We start from the raw sequence: 20,248 nt of genomic DNA, 5'->3' as shown, positions 1-20,248 counted from the left end.
AAACCAGAATAATACAAAATTTAATGCAAAAAATTCTACATACAAAAAGATGAACTATTTCAAAGGAAATATACTACAATATAACAATAATTTTAAACTGTGATTGTGTACCCATGAAAAACAAATGTTTTGAATAATTGGCATGTCTTCATGGACAGTAAAATTATAATGAATATTCATTAAAATCAACCATGAGGGGTGCCTGGGTGGCTCAGTCGGTTAAGCGGCCGACTTCAGCTCAGGTCATGATCTCGCGGTCCGTGAGTTCGAGCCCCGCGTCAGGCTCTGTGCTGAGAGCTCAGACCCTGGAGCCTGTTTCAGATTCTGTGTCTCCCTCTCTCTGACCCTCCCCTGTTCATGCTCTGTCTCTCCCTGTCTCAAAAATAAATAAAATGTTAAAAAAAAAATAAAAAAAATAAATAAAATAAAATCAACCATGAAAAGCTCCAATAAAAAGTTTTATGAATAAACACTTAAAAACATTAAAATTGTATTATGTTAATAGATTCTTTCTGTTATACAGAATTTAAAGGTACAATCTATTCTTCAGAATCAAGTAAACAAAAACCTTTCATTTCTAAATAAATAAGCACCACCAAAGTTGTAAAATATGCTAACACTCACTTCATAAAAAAAATATTTAGGATTATATTCAGATACATTCTGAGGAAAGTAGAAAAAACCCTAATGATCAATTTTTCCTAACGTAAAAATCACATTTATGAGTAAAACTTTTTTTCTAAATATAGGAATTTTATTAAGTATCTACCTCAATCATATAAAGTACATGTCCATATCATATCATCAAATTGTTTTTAGCCATCAAAATTTAAAAGCATCTTCCATGATATTATTTTTTTATTGATCAGTAGTAATTCCTATATGACTCTTGATGTACTTTACCTTGCATACAGCACATATAATGGTAATCTTTTTTTTTTACTTTATCTTCTCTCCCTGACTTTGAAATACTTCGCTACCACATAAACTGAAAGAGTTAATGTGCCATCTCCTGAGAGGCCTTCCATCTCTGTAGCAAAAGGCTGTTGTTCCTTGAGTGCCATGTCTGATTGGAGAGCCCGCAAGTTTACCGAGGCAGATAGCTTATCACTTCTGCAAGAAGTATTGAAACATGCAACTAAATCCTTGCTTCCAAAATTTGATCTTGATGTGTTACTGAGTTCTAGCAGATTGAAAATAGAGTCTATTGTAAAGTGTACTCCAAGCTGGGTATCAGGTCAGAAAACCAGGAAATGGAAAGGAAAGAGTGAATTCTACATTTCAGGAAGAAGCAAATGGTTTCATATTTACAGATAATATGTCTTTGATTCATGAAACTCAGAAAATATACATTACTAACAACAAGAGACAAATTGAATGTGGAAATAGCACAAATTTAGGTCTGTCAACATATGATTCAATGCTGGTATGTTGCTTAATGGGTAGATACTGGAAGGTGAGCTGGATATAACCTGTCTCACAATATTATTAAATTCAGTTGATAAAATCCCAATATTGAATGACATATACAATAGTATATTATGTTTTGGTGGTATTTTAATGTAATATGATTATAGTATCTGTCATACTTCTCTATGTTAAAACATCAAATGTGTATACGAGTTCCGTGAAATGGGTTCAACACCTCCTTATACCTTTTAACTGTGTACTTCTGCAAAGTCAAAGCAGACAATTACAAATACAGATAATAAATTAAAATCAAAGTAATGTTTCTATATTAGGAGAGAAAATATATTTTACATAGAATAGATAAATTTCTATGCAAAATTGTCAAACGTAATGAAGTTAATTGGGCCCCAAATACGAGAACAAGATACTGTTCAGTTTTTCTCTTTCTGAGCGAAATAACAACAAAAAACACCTTGATCCAATAGTTCATGGATATTTCTTTATATAAGAGTTTTAAATCTTAGAATATTAGCATTCTAAGACTTTTATTTATAATGTTTCTCCTATAAGTCTAAACTCTAGCTATGCATCTCTTATATAGTGAACAAAATAATGCAATAAATATGGAGAATTACCTCTCTCTGACCTTACAGGTCTAGGAGACTGACATTTTGGAAGCAAGGATGGAGAACCTTAGAGAACTGATTGAAACCCAGATCGGATGGATGAATAGAAAAAGGACCCATTTTTTTTTTGGCTGACTCCCTCTTATGTTATATGATAGCTGTTGGTGGTATAAGGGAAAAAATGTTAACTCTGAAGTTTTGTGCAAAGAAAGCCCAAATCTTTCTGTAATAGGTAAACATATATTTCTGCAGCAAAAAGTCCTATATTTTCCTGGAATAAAATTTTGTCATACAAATTTCAGACATCAAGAAAAACAAAATAAGTGCCTAAGTGGGCGATGAATGTCTGGCATAATAGCCATGAGAGAATTCCAAAGTAGAAGCGAGTACCTCCAACTCTTTGCTGCACTATATGTATTTTATTGTTAATTATGATGCAAACAAAAATGTTGACCACTGGAAATATGTACACCCAGAAAGCTTGATAAAACGATTACTATTAGACAAAGATTCTAGACAGTTGGATATTTAAATATGATTTCCTATTCCTCCTCTATAAATGAAAATCTCTGTTTCTCCTGAATCAAACTGTGGTTGGGTTTTCTGCATGGCTGAGTGTAAACGGTATTTTGGGCTTCATAAGAGTGGGCAGATAGAATTAATGTGGTTTGTACTCTACAGACTGTGTAAATGCTTGTATAGGAGTAAAACAGAGTTTGGACCTCAGAGATTTGGGTAGTTTTCATAGAAAATCTAACATGTAACCACTTCACTATGCCTATTCTCCTTGGCCTTCACAAGGGATCTGAAAATTTGGGCTGAAGGAAATATGTTTGTTAATTTGGGAAAATTAATCAATTTGGGAAATAGCAATTTGGGAAAATAGTGACCTCAAAATCCCTATAAAAGTATAGATATACATGTATATTCATGTATATATATAGATATACATGTATATAGAAATACATGTATATTCATATTTATGTATATTTTCACATAATTTATGTGCTTTTCCTGAGATTCCATATATAAGTAATATCTTTCAGTATTTATTTTTCTCTGTCTGGCTTATTTCACTTAACATATTATGAGAAATAAAAACAGCCTCTTTTGAAACATTGGTCATGTAGTTTCAAAAGTTCCACAGTATACTTCCAAGTTTCAGTTGCTCATAATTATTTATTTTACCAGTTAACATAGGAGCATGTATACTAATTAGTAAATGAGTCAGAATGAAAGAAGAGTTACCTTTTTTATTTGATCATAAATATTGTTATTGGCCCAAATATGGAGATGTAACCAGTATTTTTCTCACTTTTTCTCCCTGCGGCAACTCCAAATCCTATACATTTATGTTCAATATGAGTACATATAGCATCCAGTTAGAATATGTGAAAAAGTACAGAAGAATATAAGATAAACACAATGTGACATTGACCCTATAAGTCAAAGATAAACACTGTTAATATAAAATTTAATGCACATCTTTTGCGCTCATATAAAATTTAACTTTTCAAGGGTGAGAAATTAAATACCATTATTAAAACCTGGAGAGTTACTTGGGATAATTTTTCTTCTCACTTTGGAATCTAAAGGATGTGGATTTAAACTCTCTGACACTACTGTGTGGCCATGGTAAAGTCACTCGGCTTCTCTAGGAGTCACATTTTATGTGTAAATTGGTATTAATATTACGTAGCTCTCAAAGTAGTTGTGAAAATTAAGTGTTGTATTACATGCTGAGGGAAGAACAGAAATTGTTATAGCCATTTTGATTTTTAGTCTACTTAAGTACTTCTGTATTAGCTAACAAATACCTATTGTTTTTGGGCCCCCAAGTTCCCCACCAACTATATCAGTTGCCTAGAATACTCTTTTGAGACCTATTAAACGCTTCCATTATAATTCAACCATTAAAAGATTATTGTCTGCCACAAGGGATTTTCAGAACCTGACTTCATACTATAGCCAGTATATATTATGATTGTGTGTTGCCCATTCCATACTTGTTAAATATCTTTTTTTTTCATCATATCTGTTTTGTTTTGTTTTCCAGCAGAAATGTCGGTTCTTTGCATAAAGTGCCCAACGCTGGAGTACTATCTTCTTATTTACAGCATTCAGAAATATTACATACTGTTGGTTTACCTTCTTTAATTAAAAGATGTTATGTAATTTTGGACAGTATGGCTTTCATCTTTTTCTTAAATCAGGATTCTTAAGTAGGATTCCTGGACCTAGTGACACTACTTTTATTTAGCCATTTTTTTTTTAAGTTTATGTATTTATTTTGAGAGAGAGAGAGAGAGAGAGAGAGAGAGATGGAGAGGCACAGAGAGAGAGGGAGAGATTGAATCTCAAGTAGGCTCCACACTGTCAGTGCAGAGCCCAATGCAGGGCTGGATCTAGTGAGCTGTTGATCATGACCTGAGCCTAAGTCAAGAGTTGGTCACTCAAATGACTGAGCCACCCAGGCGCCGCTTGTTTGGCCAGTTTTGTTTTGAAAGGTATTTCTGTCAGCATCCAGTATGATTGGTTGATGGCCAAATTACATTCTACCTGATTGGTCAGTTTCCCTACCATAAAGACCATCAAATCTATTGAATATTATCTCAGTGTATGGAAAGGCTACCTTAGGAAGATAGGAAATACCCAGGAATAAATATAAAACATATATATATATATATATTTTTTTTTTTTATTCCCAGAAGGGGAGACAATATTTATTAACTGCTCAGTGAGTATGATATATTAATATACAGGGTAAGTTCACTTTGATTACTTATCTAATCTACTGATGCTGGATATGATAGAGAAACTAATTAATTCAGTTAAAGCCAATTTGTCTATTGAAATGTCACAAGGTGTGAAGAGCTTAAAAGGGATAAACGAGGGTGGTGGGTACCTGAGTGGCCCAGCAGCCAACTTTGATTCAGGTCCTGATCTCACAGTTTGTGGGTTCTAGTGCCACATCAGGCTCGCTGCAGTCAGTGCAGAGCCTGCTCAGATCCTCTATCCCCCAATCTTTCTCTACCCCTCCCCCACTCATTCTCTCTCTCTCTCTCTCTCTCTCTATCTCTCAAAAATAAATAAACATTAAAAAAATAAAAAGGACAAGTAAGAAAATATTTTATGGACAAAGAGCTATGTATTAGGGGCAAAGAAAACTAATTAGATCTCTCCTAATAATGTCTCAATTTATGATAATTAGAGGAAAATTAAAGTGGAAACATTTAATGAAAAGTTAAAGTGAAATAAAGCAGAACATCTCTATTTTAAATAAGTGCTCATTAGAAACGCCACTTTTGAACCCAATGGAAGACATCCACAGCCTTACTCCCATGAGGTACTGTTTGATATAACATCAATAATATCTAAAATTCCTCTAATCTTTTCAATTTGATCTCTTTCTTCTAATCATATATAACTTGATATAATTCTCACAATAAGAGAGGATTTTTTCAGTAAAACACAGAAAATTACACAATTGATTTCTTGACTGGATATACTCCGCTTTATGACATAATAACTTCATTGATTTGTCTTTTTTTTTTTTACACACACAGCTAGCATTACTATTTGATTTGATGACATTTCTATATCACACTGAAAATTGTCAAAAACGCTAAAGATAAAAAAAAAGATTTAGTGATATAGGCAGGTATTATCAAATATGCAAAATGATCAACAGCTTTTTTAATAAAATTGTAAAATTTTCACCTACAATGATCCCTCTCCTTTCCTCCTTAACACTTTCTTCCACTCCCTGAACATAATTGGCATCAATAAAAGCACTTAGTAAACCTGACAGAATTGTGTCTTTGTGAACAGATTTACCGATACATACAAATGTAGTTCTTAGTATATTTTTTTTTAATTATCCAAAATGTTAAAAATGCAAAAGAAAAAAAAATAAACTGAACTGAGGAAATGGTAATTGTTAAATAAGAAGAAGTGATTTGCCACTGGGGCCATTTCTTTCACTGTAGAACATAACTCTTAGAATATGTTTAATATGTTTGAAAAATTCATTAGCTTTTGAAGATACAGGATACCGAGCAAATAACTCTGCTGGTCTAAAGAATAACTATAATCTGAAGGAGCTATTATCACTTTAAAAGGTATTTAATTATAGTAAGAATGAGTTCACAAACTGCTGGAAGCCACATCAAAAAGCCATTCTACGTCTTAAGCTGCGCTTACACTGTCATCAAACAAATGATTATAATATACAATTTTCATTAGATCCCAGAAACAACACAATATTTATTGAACAAGAAATAAAGAGCTGATTTTTTTCCTCTGAAATATTTTACAAAATGAATTTTTAAGCTACCTACTTTGGGAACGTAAAAAAGAGCATAGATTATTAAATCTAAGACATTCCATAAAACTCATCTGAATTCTTCATCTGTTTAAAACATATTTACTCTATTTTCTAGGACCCTATAATGGGGAACGTTATTTTGTTGCACTGCAGTTATTTGGGTTAGGTACTAATTTTCCCTAACAGAATATGAAGTACTTTGCAATAAGGCAAATGCCCTATTTTTTTTTTTCATATGCAAAACAATTCTTAAAAGAAAGGGAAATGCTAGAGAAAGAATATCACTGGCTGAATGGCTACTATGTTTATGCCAGTGTACTTAGCATAGAAGATACTAACCTACTATATTTCTACAATACCACCATGTGACATGTGTTCTAATAATCATAATACATAGATATTAAGGAATTTGTTGAATATTATTGAAAGGGTATATACATTGTACAAAGCTGGGATTTTTCAAATTCCGGGTGCTACATTTAAAATACATATCTCATAGGGGCGCCTGGGTGGCTCAGTTGGTTAAGTGTCTGACTTCAGCTCAGGTTATGATCTCACGACTCCTGAGTTCAAGCCCCTAGTCGGGCTCTGTCCTGATAGCTCAGAGCCTAAAGCTGGCTTTGGATTCTGTGTCTCCCTTTCTCTCTGCCCCTCCTCCATTCACACACACACTCTCTCTCTCTCTCTCTCTCCCCGTCAAGAATAAACATTAAAAAAATAATTAAAATAAAATAAAATAAATAAAATAAAATACGTATCTCACCCATTAAGATAGCATCCAGGGACCACTACCAGAGTGCTAATGTGATCCGAATGAATGAACGGAATGTGTTTTCTTAGAAAATAGAAGGATGAATGTGACTTACCACATAAGAATGTGAAATCCCTTGAAAGGCTGGTGTGTGGAGGCTGTTATTCTCTGATGTGTGTGCAGACTGGACTATAATCACTAAAGTTTACAAATATCAGATATGATTGAAAACATGGGAGTTTACTCCAACAAATAGTGTTGTCCATCCATGCAGTATACTGCTCTAGCAGGTACTCTAATTCCCTTCAGTAGAGTTATTCAAGCAAAACTTAAATTGGCATCTGTCAGAACTGAAATAAAAGGCATTTTTCATTCAGTGGGAGTTGAATTAAATGTCCTACATAGCCCTTTCCAAACATGACAGTTTGTAGTTTTATGATAATCATCAAAACCCAAGATAATTACCATGACAACAACATATTTCAAAGTATCTTTGGGACAGTTGAAGTTGAGCACAATTATTTATATAATAATTATGGGTTAGATGCGGAGTCAGCAAACTTTTTCTGTAAAGGAAAATCAGTAAATGTTTTAGGCTTTGCAGGCCACGCAGTCTCTGCCATAATTACTTAAAGTGCTGTTGGAAAAGAACCTTAGAATATAGGTAAAAAGTTATAGGTATGAGTGTGCTCCAATAAAACTGCACTACAAACAAAGGCAGAAGAGTGACTCTGGTCCACAGACCATAATCTGTTAACCTTTGAGTCAGATAATGGTGTCTCTGGGGTGCAACCTTCCCAAAACTGCCACTGAAAAAATCTTGGTTTAATCTTGTTTCTCCTAGCTAACATCTTGGCTAATCTGGCATGAGACACTGCATGTTGAAATAATACTTCCCTTAGAACGTTTCACAATTTTCTCCAGCACTAATATTTCATGATTGTAAACTCATAGTTCTTTCTTACACTTTATTTGTATATTTTTGTCTTCTTCATCTCCTCAAGCTGCCTTTGATTCACAAATAAAATGGAGACACTATTTAAGCCAATGAATTAACTGCCTGAGATTCAAATGAACAAAGAATTCACAGTCATTAGGATGAAATAATCCAGAGTTTGAGATACCCGATGTGAATGGTGGACAGAACCAGCAAAACTGAACATCTGCAGCAGCAATCAAATGTCCGCCAGGAACAGCAGGCTCTGAGAGCAGTGACACATCTGGTTAAACCTACTAAGAGCTTGAAGCCAGAGGAATTTAGTCATCTGAAATAGAGCATGAAGATGCCCAACTTCTTTTGGTCTCATTTTGTCAATGCTGAGTAAGTCAGACTTCTCATACACACTTGCAGTTTCTTCTTTAAACCTACAGAATAAAATGGCTGCCCTCCAGGCATTCCCTGGCACTACTACTTTTGATGGATTTGTGTTGCCTTGGAGATTTTTGGAAGACATATGTGTTGAAAGGATTGATTTATACTTGACATAAAGCTAGCGTTTCTAATATTATTCTGACAGCATTGATGAGCACTATTTTCTTTAATAATGTCTTCATTCATTTGGAAAAAGATTGGTATAGTTGCCTCAAATGGTTTCCAACACTTGAAACTTGTGAGTATTATAATTTTACAGTTTCTCTGAGATAACAAGTAGACTAGCTCTCTCTTCAAATCCCAGATCTGTGTCTGGCTGAGTTCTCCTTGTTCTTTGATTCTCAGCTTAAATGTCGCTTCTTCAAAGTGGCTTTCTTGAGTGTTTTCTACCTAAATGCATTTATACATACACCTATGTGTATTTGTGCATGTGCTTAATGCTTTGTTTAATATTTATGTCCCTTTCTGTCTGTATGTGTGTGTGTGTTTACCTGCACTAGACTTAAAAAAGAGTACATCTTTTTTTCTCTCTATGCAAACATAACACTTAACATACACTTCTTGATACATAATAGGCTTTCAACCAATAATTGTTTGACATGCAAGTTTATGATTGAATAAATGATGATTGAATCAGGATAAAATGTGGGCAGATATAACTTCATTTTAATATTACTTAATAACCACTATAGAATTACTTCTACAATTATTTCAGTGTTTCTGATCAGTGTTTCATCACTGAAAGAGTAAACTTACATGATTAACAAAACATGTTTTAATGCATTGTTTTATGTTCAGAAAATGAAGATTATGTAATTTCATTTATATGCATCATTGCATGGTTTAAAATAAATAGAATTCTGATGTAATATACTAGTTTCCGTCCCTGGTTTGCTAATTGTAGATCTTATTGGGTATTTTTCCTGAAAACATAACCATGCCTACTCCGAACTTGCTGGTTGTGCACCTGTGTGTGTGTGTGTGTGTGTGTGTGTGTATTTGTATGCAGTAACGGATTTACTTTGTCTCTTTGTTTCACTTTAGTTCCTAATTTCTCATTATATAATCAGACCCATAATTAGTGCCTGCCTCTTCAGTGTTTGTACACTCTCTTTTGGAAAAAGGAGAGAAATAGCAAGAACTTATGAGAAGAAGCGGGATTTGACATGGAGTTTCTTCTGCAGGATTCCTAGAGCCCCTGGACATTGGGTAGCATGGAGACAATATAACTTTAAGAGAAGAGTTGGGGCGCCTGGGTGGCTCAGTCGGTTGAGCGTCCGACTTCAGCTCAGGTCATGATCTCACAGTTTGTGAGCTCCAGCCCCACATCGGGCTCTGTGCTGACAGCTCAGAGCCTGGAGCCTGCTTCGGATTCTGTGTCTCCCTCTCTCTCTGCCCCTCTCCCACTCATGCTCTGTCTCTCTTTGTCTCAGAAATAAATAAACATTAAAAAAATTAAAAAAAAAAGAGAAGAGTGAATTGACTAGGAAAAAATAATGGCTATACTGTAAGATAAATCCATGAAAAATTTAAACAAGATGCTTATTAAACAAAATCCTACCCACAATATTGTTTAGATTGAACAGGCCTAAACCCAAATGCATATTTTTTAACTATCCAAAGTCTACTCAGGTAATGAGCAAATTCTGTTGAATCCAATTAATATCTCAAATGCCAGGTAAACATTGGGTGATGGTAAAGGTCAAACCAGAACGGTCCATTTGCTCAGTATGAGGAGAAAAGGGATGTATACACTGCCTACATTTTTAAAATATTTCATTTCTCTAGTGGGACATTCTCCAATAATTTCCAATCTTGTTCTTTTAAAATTACTCTCTTTAAATTCATATTTAAGAAATAATAAATGTAATAACATAAATAGCCCATTGATAATTATTTGATTATTGAAAATAATAGTATTTGAAATAGTAGGAATAATATTACCAGTAGGATTCCTTCCATGTATTTTGGAATAATTTTAAAAATTGATGACACTTATTTTTTTAAAATAGTTCCTAGGATAATAAAGAAGGAGAATAACACATTGTTCTAAAGTGCTGAGTTTAATCATCCTATAATAAGGAGAAGCTATCATCGGACATTTTTATTAGAGTCTGTAGGTTTTAAGACTCACCTTTTCCCTTCCCCTCCTATGAATGCAATATCAATTTTATGCATTAAAAAATCAATAGCCAATTTTTTCCCAAATAGTGAACGTGTTCAAAACCAATTAATGATAAGCTTAAAGTACAAGTAAGAAAAATATAGCAATAAAAGTCGTCGTATGAACCAAAGATCTCAGTCATCTTTACTACAAGCAATAATTCTGGAGTATAATAAATCAGGTAAAATGCAACTATTTTAATTAGGATACTTATTATAAAATTGCAATAATTTAATATATACATTAAAATTATGGGGGAAGTTAAGGAGAAGATATCTCCTGCCACACTTATACTATCTCTGAAATATTTTAATTATATTAAATATGAGAAAAAAACTTTATAGAGTGGAAGCAAAAATATGGATCATCTAAGCACATCAAAGTAACTACTAAAAGATAGAGACACAATATCTAAAGAAATTTCTAAAATATCTTGATTTTTAAAATAAAATCCAAATTGAAAAATATTTTAGCTATGTATCAAATTGCCACTCATATATTGTCTAAATATCTGAATATGAGATCTTTATTTGGACTATATAAAGATGACTATATATAGACATACAAACATATATAATAACGTTAACATGCAACTTGCTTCTCTGAGGTACAATATGTTCTAAATAGGCTTGAGTAATACTGCAAATGTGCCATTATTTTCTAAACTTGATATTCACTGCCCTCAGCTCTTTTACTATGAATTGTTAAAATCTTTGTCATTCTGATCTCTGCCACTTCAAATCACTGCTCTCCTCACTTTTCACATAAGAACATATGGGGCAATCGGTGTGACTTGTTTCAAATTGTATTCATTGTATGAACATTTATGAAATTCCTAATTTAAGCAGATATTGTGTTAGGTTGTGGAAATGAACATGAAATAAGACAGTTTTTGACCTTGAGGGTTCAACTCTAAGGGAGAAACAGGAATATTTTTTTCAATATATTTTCTTCAACAAGAAAAAAGTTGAGAGAGCTATAAATATACATATATATATATTCTTTTCCTACTTATACACATATTTTATATTTTAGATATTTATATGCTTACATATTTTTACTGTATGTATTTTATGCTACATATCATATATATACAATAAGAATATATGCATAATATATAACATAAAATACCATATATGTATTTTACATATGCACATGTATAACCAGTAATATAGTCATTGGATATATGATATAACTGTATTAATATAATTTACATAAAAATTATGTACATAAACTATAATTTATTCTAGAACTTTAAACAAACTATAACTTAAATCTTGCACTATATAGACGAGCTTATGAATAAAGTACATTTTCTAACATACTGATTATATAACTTTGAAAAGTAAAGTCAGTGTCAAAAATGAGTACTTTCTAAAAGGTTAAATAAATTGTACTGCCATTGAATTAAAGCTGCTGAAAGTTCTTAAAGGTCATCTTTTCATATTTTTACTTGTTTACTAACCATATTACTTATCAGAGAACTATAAGGTATGCTTCACAGATTGGTAAAAACAGTAAGCTCTATGTGGAAAAGATAATATGTGTTACTTAGTATTAAGATTATCATTTAGTATTCTTAACTTCTAAATTGCTTATCAATAAGTGATAAAGAGAATTGACATCAACAAAATCGACATCTATAAAATATGTATTTTAAGTTAGAGTTGAAAAGATAAAGTTACCTCACCTTACACGTATACACACACACAGAAACACACTTCATCACCTTGAAAAAGAACGGGCTGCTCACAGGCCAAATGGCAAATTGACAAATTTACCTGCGGTACCGATTACCTCCCTTGTAATCCCAATCATCTCTGAGTGACCTTTTTTGCCTTCTTGTCCTGAATGAACGCTGCATTATACTCACAGATATATGCTTTACATTTTATCTTTTAAAGGAATTATAGTATTTTAAGTAACGACTCCTAAAAACTAGGAAGAGTTAGAGCCACGGGAATAAAATATAATTAGTTTTTATTATAGATTAGATAAAACATTTGGGATTAGGGAGAATTGCATAGCCCCTCACCAATCATACTATTTTTGAAACCGTTCTTTTCACTTCTCATTATTCAGAAAAATTACTCATTATTCTTTAGAGCAACTCCTGGAACATATTGTATACTTAATAAAACTTAATAAAAATACTTAATAAAAATTTGTTAAGTAAGTGAAAATGTTAACTATCACTATTCCACATATCACTGGGATGACTTCAAAAGCTAAATAAAACAATGCCTCCAATAGCTCTTAATTTATTAATTAAACCAGTTTTATTAACTTGACTACACCTAAGTTTAAAGTAAAAAAATAGAAAGATGACCTGATATTGGTAAAGGAAAATATATATGTGTGTGTGTGTGTGTGTGTGTGTGTGTGTGTGTGTGTATGTATGTACGTACGTGTGTGTGTATATATATATATATATATATATGTTTATTATATATATATAAAATATTTCAAAATATTTTACCATGAAAATGCTTTATAAAAAGTGTTTATGTAATCGCATTTCATGTTTCTATATCATCTGATATAGGGAAAATATGGAGAAACACACATAAAAGTAGAGTTTTGTGATGGATTTAAAAAAAAATAAGTGCTTAAGTGGTCTCTCAATTCTTTTATTTCCCTCCTCTCAATTATATACATATACAATTTATACAAATTTATACAAATATATACATATACAATTTATACACATAATATAATACAAACATATATACAAAAAATATATATACAAAAAATACATATATATTTATATTTATACATATACAATTGAATATATAACTTGTATATGCATAATATATATTATTACATTATACATATTATACATGCATAGTGCACATATGCTATACAATATCTATGTTACATAATATACTATCCATAATACAAATCATATATTACATATATAATATATAATATATATATAATTGAATAGATATAATTAAATACACCTCCAGGGTCAAGTAATTCTAATACTGATTATTTTTTTCTTTGTATTTATTCGTTTATACTAAACAAAAACAAAAATAATATATCCATTTCTCCCACCGCCGCTCCTTGCCTCTGGCAACCACCAAGATCTATGAGCTTGGTTCTCAACCTGTATATATATATATATATATATATATATATATATATATATACATGTTTTCTTAGATTTCACTTAAAAAAGAGATCATAAGGTATTTATCTTTCTCTACCTGACTTGTTTCACTTAGCATAATGCTCTCAAGGTCCATCCATGCAGTCACATGGCAGGGTTTTATTCTTTTCTATGGCTGATTAATATTCCAGTGTATATCTATACCACAATTTCTTTATCATTATTCCATTAACGGGCATTACATTGTTTCCATATCTTGACTATTATAAATAAGCTGCAATTAACATGGGTTATATACATCTTTTCAAGTTAGTGTTTTTATTTTCTTTGCATAAATGCCCAGAAGTGGAATTGCTGAATCATTTGACAGTTCTATTTTCAATTTTTGAGGAACGTCCCTCCATACCATTTTCCACAGGACTGTACCAACTTACACTCACACCATCAGTGAACGAGAGTTCCCTTTTCCCCACATCCTCACCAATACTTACTCTTATCTTTTTCATAACTGCCGTTTTAACAGTTGTGAGGTGATAGCTCATTGTGGTTTTGATTTGCATTTTCCTGACAATAGTGACTTTGAGAGCATCTTTGATGTACCTGTTCACAATCTGTATATCTTTTTTGGTAAAATGTCTATTCAGATTTCCTCTCATTTTTTAATTGGATTGTTTTTTTTTGTTTTGTTTTGTTTTGTTTTGTTTTGTTTTTTTGGTTTTTTTTTTTTTTTTTTTTTTTTGCTATTGAAATGTATGAGTACTTTATATACTTTGGATATTAGCCCTTATCAAATATATGATTTGCAAATATTTTCTCCCATTCAGTAGGATGCCTTTTCATTTTCTTGATTATTTCCTTTGCTGTACAGAAATTTTTTTAGTTTGATGTAGTCCCACTTGTTAATTTTTGTTTTTTTAAAATAATTTCAGTTAATTGTTCTCATATTTTTCCTTCTTTATGACCAAACTCATTTTCTGTCACAAATGTTCATAAAACTTGTTTATATCAATTCTCTTTTCATCTCTTCAAAGACACTACAAGTCATATTACATAATATGAATATTTTAAAAGGAAGAAACTGTTAAAGATGGAAGATGAATGTTAAATATTTCTATTTATAGCTAAACGTGACTAAATATATAGAGCCTTTGAATCATTTAATGCCTACATTTTCTTCAGAATTATACAAAGTATAATTTCTCCTCACTCATAACATAAAAATTAAAGATATGTGTATGGGATGTGGAATAACTGAAAATAATACCTATTTATTTTGTTAATTCAGCCAGCACATTTCTAACAAACCCTAACATAAAATGAGCCACTTAAATGTTTAGATTCCATCATACTCATGGGTGTTCATAGGAAAACTTATAGTGATAAATTTAAACATAGACAGAATTCTACCTGTCTATACACACACTGTTCTCAACTGAATTCAATAAACATTTATAACTTGCTTTCTACGCTTGTTAAATAGTCTAATTTTTCTGAGAGTCTTGAGTTTCCTCGTAAGCAGACTCTGAGACAAGGATGTGTGTAAAAGGAATTTAGTAGGATGTTTTCCAGAAGCAAGCAGTAGAAAGTGAAAGAGAGGCAGGAAAAGAAAAATAGCCAACCATGTATGTGAGATCAGAAACATCACAAAGAGTAATTTTGGCTCACTTCCATAGGGAATCCCTGGAGGTAGGTAGATAATAACTATAGTTATCTCAAGCAGTTGCAAAGGTGTTAAGAGTGTTAATGCCCTCATCATTGGTTAGGTTCTTTCCATGGAAGATGTATATTCCTGGGCACTCCTTTCTTCACAAGCACAGACAAAGCACTAGTGAGAACATCTGTTAACAAGGAGTGTTAATGCCCTCATCATTGGTTAGGTTCTTTCCATGGAAGATGTATATTCCTGGGCACTCCTTTCTTCACAAGCACAGACAAAGCACTAGTGAGAACATCTGTTAACAAGGTCACACCACAAATGGAAAGGGGTTCCCAGGGCATATACCTAGAGCAGGGACATGCTTTGATACATAGTTTAAGAGGAGAGAAGTATCATTTTAACATTCGAGGAGCTTAAAGGCTACTCTGGAAAAATACATAATACCACAGGTGCTTAGAACAAATATTTCTCCACAACATTATATGAAGCCTACCTTACGATCCAGTCATACCTAGTTAGAAGGAAATAAAATTTCAGCAAGTAGTGTTAAGCTCCTCTGCCCCCAGTACCTTGAGTTTATTCTGAGGAATTTACAGATTCCCAAATTTCTAAGTCCAGTGGGTGATAGTGATATGCTTAGTGTCCAGGTCCGCAGGGCTACATAATCTGCTGGACCCAGTGCCAGAGCATATGTGGAGATCCTTGTTCAAAAGGTAAAAAAAATATATTGTTAAAGTGATGATATATAAAAAAAGTGTTTTTTGTTTTTTTGTTCCACCATCTCTCTCTTGACTTGTCACTTTTTATCATTATTGTTAATTAATGTTCTAAAAAAGAAAACTTTAAATTTAAAATTTTCTTCATGAATTTTACTGTTTGTCTTTGTTATGGTGAAATGCCAGTTTTAAATGCAAAAATAGGAGCATTGAACTCATATGCAGAATCACTGAAATTACACAATTTGTATTTTGTAGCCAGGACATGCATATGTATTTTGTTCTTACCAGAAGAGTGGAAACACTGCACAAAATTAACTCAACTGTTTATACTTCACTCCTTGATGCATGCATATTCTACCTACATGCTTTACATACCCTGCTACTGAACAGAAATAAATGACCAAAAGTAAAAGAATCTATGAGTGGGACTATCTTTCTTTTTCACTTCACTTTCAACTCAATAGGGTAGTTAGTAGAGCTAGTTAGTTGGTTTCCACAGCTAAAACTAATATAATAACATTTCTTAGGTGTTTCAAAGAACACTACTGACCTCTTTCTGTGTGCAAAGAAAATTCTGGTTCAAAGAAAATGTGCAGTCTCTAATTTGTTGTCACCCATTCATTTAGTCATCTACCTAAGTTGCTTCTTCCCCTTGTATTTGCTGAGACTTGCTTGAGCTCCCACACACTGAGGGTTCACTGGAAGTCTATGCTCACAGGACATTGCTAATGCCGTAAGTGAACAGGATGGCAATGAACATGCTTCATTGTCTCTTCAGATGTCAATTATACAAGTTCAATAATAAAATGATTAAAAATTCAAGATGGTTGTCTTTCCTCTGTTAATCTATCAATTCCTGACCCTGAAGCCTTGAAGCCACACCAAACATTTTGCCATTCTCTACCCTCTTTCTCATTTCTTCACGCTATTCCTGCCACCTGGATTATTCTACCACTTGATCTTTACCCATAACTCCTACCCAGCTTCAGAGACTACTTGAGTGACCCCTTTCTTGACACGGCTAAAGCCTAGAGTACACTTTTTCCTCCATACTTCCATAAAGCTTTTCTTAATCTCTTTTTAAGAGAGAGTATAGCCTTTTTCAGTAACTGTTTTTCATCGAAGACAGAAATACAGAAAACTCAGTAACTTTTTACCAAATGAACAGACCCATTTAACAGCCCAGATCAATAAGGAGATAATATGACCAAACCCCAGATGTCTCCTGTGCCTGCAAACTGTGGGGTGTGAGCTTCATGGACCACTGTAGTCTTCTGCTGCTAGCAGAAAGCATCAAATGCACAGTCGAAGAGTGCCATGGCACCTGGCCTTTGGTTCTCCACATAGGATTCTACTTCTCCAGTTGTCCTAGACATTGCTGAGGGCACTCCACAATGAAATCCGTATGAAGGAGATACACTCTGATGACTGAAGAAGCTAAGGGAGAAGTACCCAATCTTTGACTCCTTGAGGAGCCAGGGAGAACTAGAGGTTTGGGTTTTGATGAAATCCTCCAACGGCACCAGAAAATTATCTAAGAACAGGATGCAGGCCTTGAGGTCCTTTCCTTTATCAAAAATCACCATAAACAAATGGGGCAGGAAATTGTTAATGTGCTGGATGAACAAAATAAGATAATTGATGAATTTGCTGACCTGGTGAAGAAGACATATGAAAAGCTTTAAACTGAAACCAGGGATGTGAATATGGTGGATAGAAATTTAAAATCTTGTGAGTTTATAATGGTGATTTCATTGCTGTTATGGCGGTTGTTGCAGTCTGGCCACCAGCTAGTGGAAATAAAGGGACCACCAGCCGTGACACCTGCAATGGTACACCCTTTTGGTACATGAAAGACACTCTCAATAAATTCCCCCAGAACTCTGAAAAAAATCAAGATAGCAGCATCATAACATTAAACCCAACATGATGCCCCTCCGAGAGCTGGGTCTTGTACAATCATCCCAGTTGTACACTCAAGAAGTTGGCCCCGTATCCTGTGTTTCTTGCCCCATTGACAGTGGATGCTTTTGAGTTTAATACCAGACTTACACAAGAGAATACTGGTCCAAGTTGAGGGACCTGGCATGTTGTCTGGCTTCCCTGTATGCATATAAAGCCCTTCTCTGTGGAGATCTTGCCAAGTCCTTGATTGTCTTGAGTATGAAAACATATGTACCTCTTACTTGCATGATCTGAAAAATCCTATTCACTTTGCAATCATATAAGTAGTTCTTCAGATGTTTTCTTCTCCAGATTACTTCTCCTCACATCTAAACATTGTCCTAAATCTGTCACCACCTCACATCCTTTGTCCACCATACTTCTTAAATCACCTCAGCTCTCCCCAATCAAAAATAAGAGCTAACTGGAGAACTAGCCTGGAGGTTCCTGGAAATTCTGCCTCTGAGTCTGTAAACAGATATCTCAATGGAAAAGGAAACAAAATATCAGTTATAGAAAATAGCATAAAAATTAATTTCTTATTGAATGATGAACCATATGCAACATCACTACATAAATAAGACATGTCTTATTTATAAGAACACGTTCATATTTATGAACACGTTCATAAGAACGTGTCTAATGAGAGGAGAAGAAAGACAGAGGGATTAGATGATAGTCATGCAAAAATATAAAATGTCTAGAGGTTTCAAAGAATAAAGCAAATAAAAAAATTCTATGTTTTAGGATCAGAAATGTTCAGAAACGCTCTTTTCTTAAACAATTATAAAGAGAAGCAATATATTCTCAGTGACAAAAATAACAATACTGGCTTTGGTTTTTACACTGAAGACTAGCAGTTTACTTTAGCTAACCTTATCATAATAATGATAATGATGAGGAGCACCTGGGTGGCTCAGTTGGTTGAGCATCCGAATTCAGTTCAGGTCATGATCTCACAGCTCATTGGTTCAAGCCCCGAGTCAGGCTCTGTGCTGACAGCTCAGAGCCTGGAATCTGCTTTGGATTCTGTGTCTGCCTCTCTCTCTGCCCCTCCCCCGCACATGTTCTGTCTCTCTGTCTCTCTGTCTCTCTCAAAAATAAACATTAAAAAATTAAACAAAATAATGATAATGATGATCAATAATTTCATTGTTAATGTCATTTACATCTAAATAAGTATAATTTATAAATTGTCATTCTCCTATGGGAACCAAATTTTATAATTGTTCACATTTATCTGAGATACACTATACAAAACTTTAATTTTTAGAAATAGAAGTTTCATTTTAGGTAAGCATACATAAGAAATGCATCCAGTAAATTTGATAACAGACAGACTTTATTTCTTTACATTGAATAGAAGGAGAATTATAATCAAAGATTTGTTCTTAACTTTTGATAAAGAACAGAATATTACCACTTTAAAGTTGTTTGTGGCCATCTCTTCACCTTGATCAACTATATAATCCAGATTCTATTTTTAAAAACTTCTTTGCAAATTAAGTATTGTAGTCACTGAAGAATAACACATTTACACTGGTTTTGAGGTGTATATGATTTCTCCCCTATAAGTTTCCTGAAAAGAAAATTGATTCCTTTTAAAAGCAAACTCTAAATATTAATCCTATTTTTTTTTTAAATTAAGGTCTTATATTATTCTACAGAAGAGTCTACATACTCTTAAGATAGAAATTTGTGTGGAGATTCAAAGGATAAAATACATTTGCCAAAGTTGTCTAAAGTTGACAAATGAAAATACGAAAGCATTTGACCTTGGAGTTCAAGAATCAACATGAAAACCAGAACAAGTGAATAACAACTTTAGATAGCTTTCAAAATTGTAGAAATAGAAATTGTTATTTTGTACAGATTTATAAAATATCTATATGAAAATAATGTGAAACATAAAGCAAAATTATGTCATGCAATTTATCAATATATCAAACTTGAAATCTGTCAATTTAATATTTATGATTAGAAGAAAATAAAGTAATATACACAACACATCTATAATGTACAAAGTACCATGCAAATTGTTTTATATTTTATGATATTTCATTTAATCCTCGCAGAAACTTAGCAGGGTAGGCTTTGATATCCTTATTTTACAAATAAAGAAGTTTAGCATCTTGAAGTTTAAACACTTTTTCAGGAGCACAA

The sequence above is a fragment of the Panthera pardus genome, unplaced genomic scaffold, assembly GCF_024362965.1.
Source record: "Panthera pardus isolate Hobbes unplaced genomic scaffold, ASM2436296v1 HiC_scaffold_13, whole genome shotgun sequence".
NCBI lineage: Eukaryota > Metazoa > Chordata > Mammalia > Carnivora > Felidae > Panthera > Panthera pardus.
Note: the sequence above shows the minus strand (reverse complement) of the source record.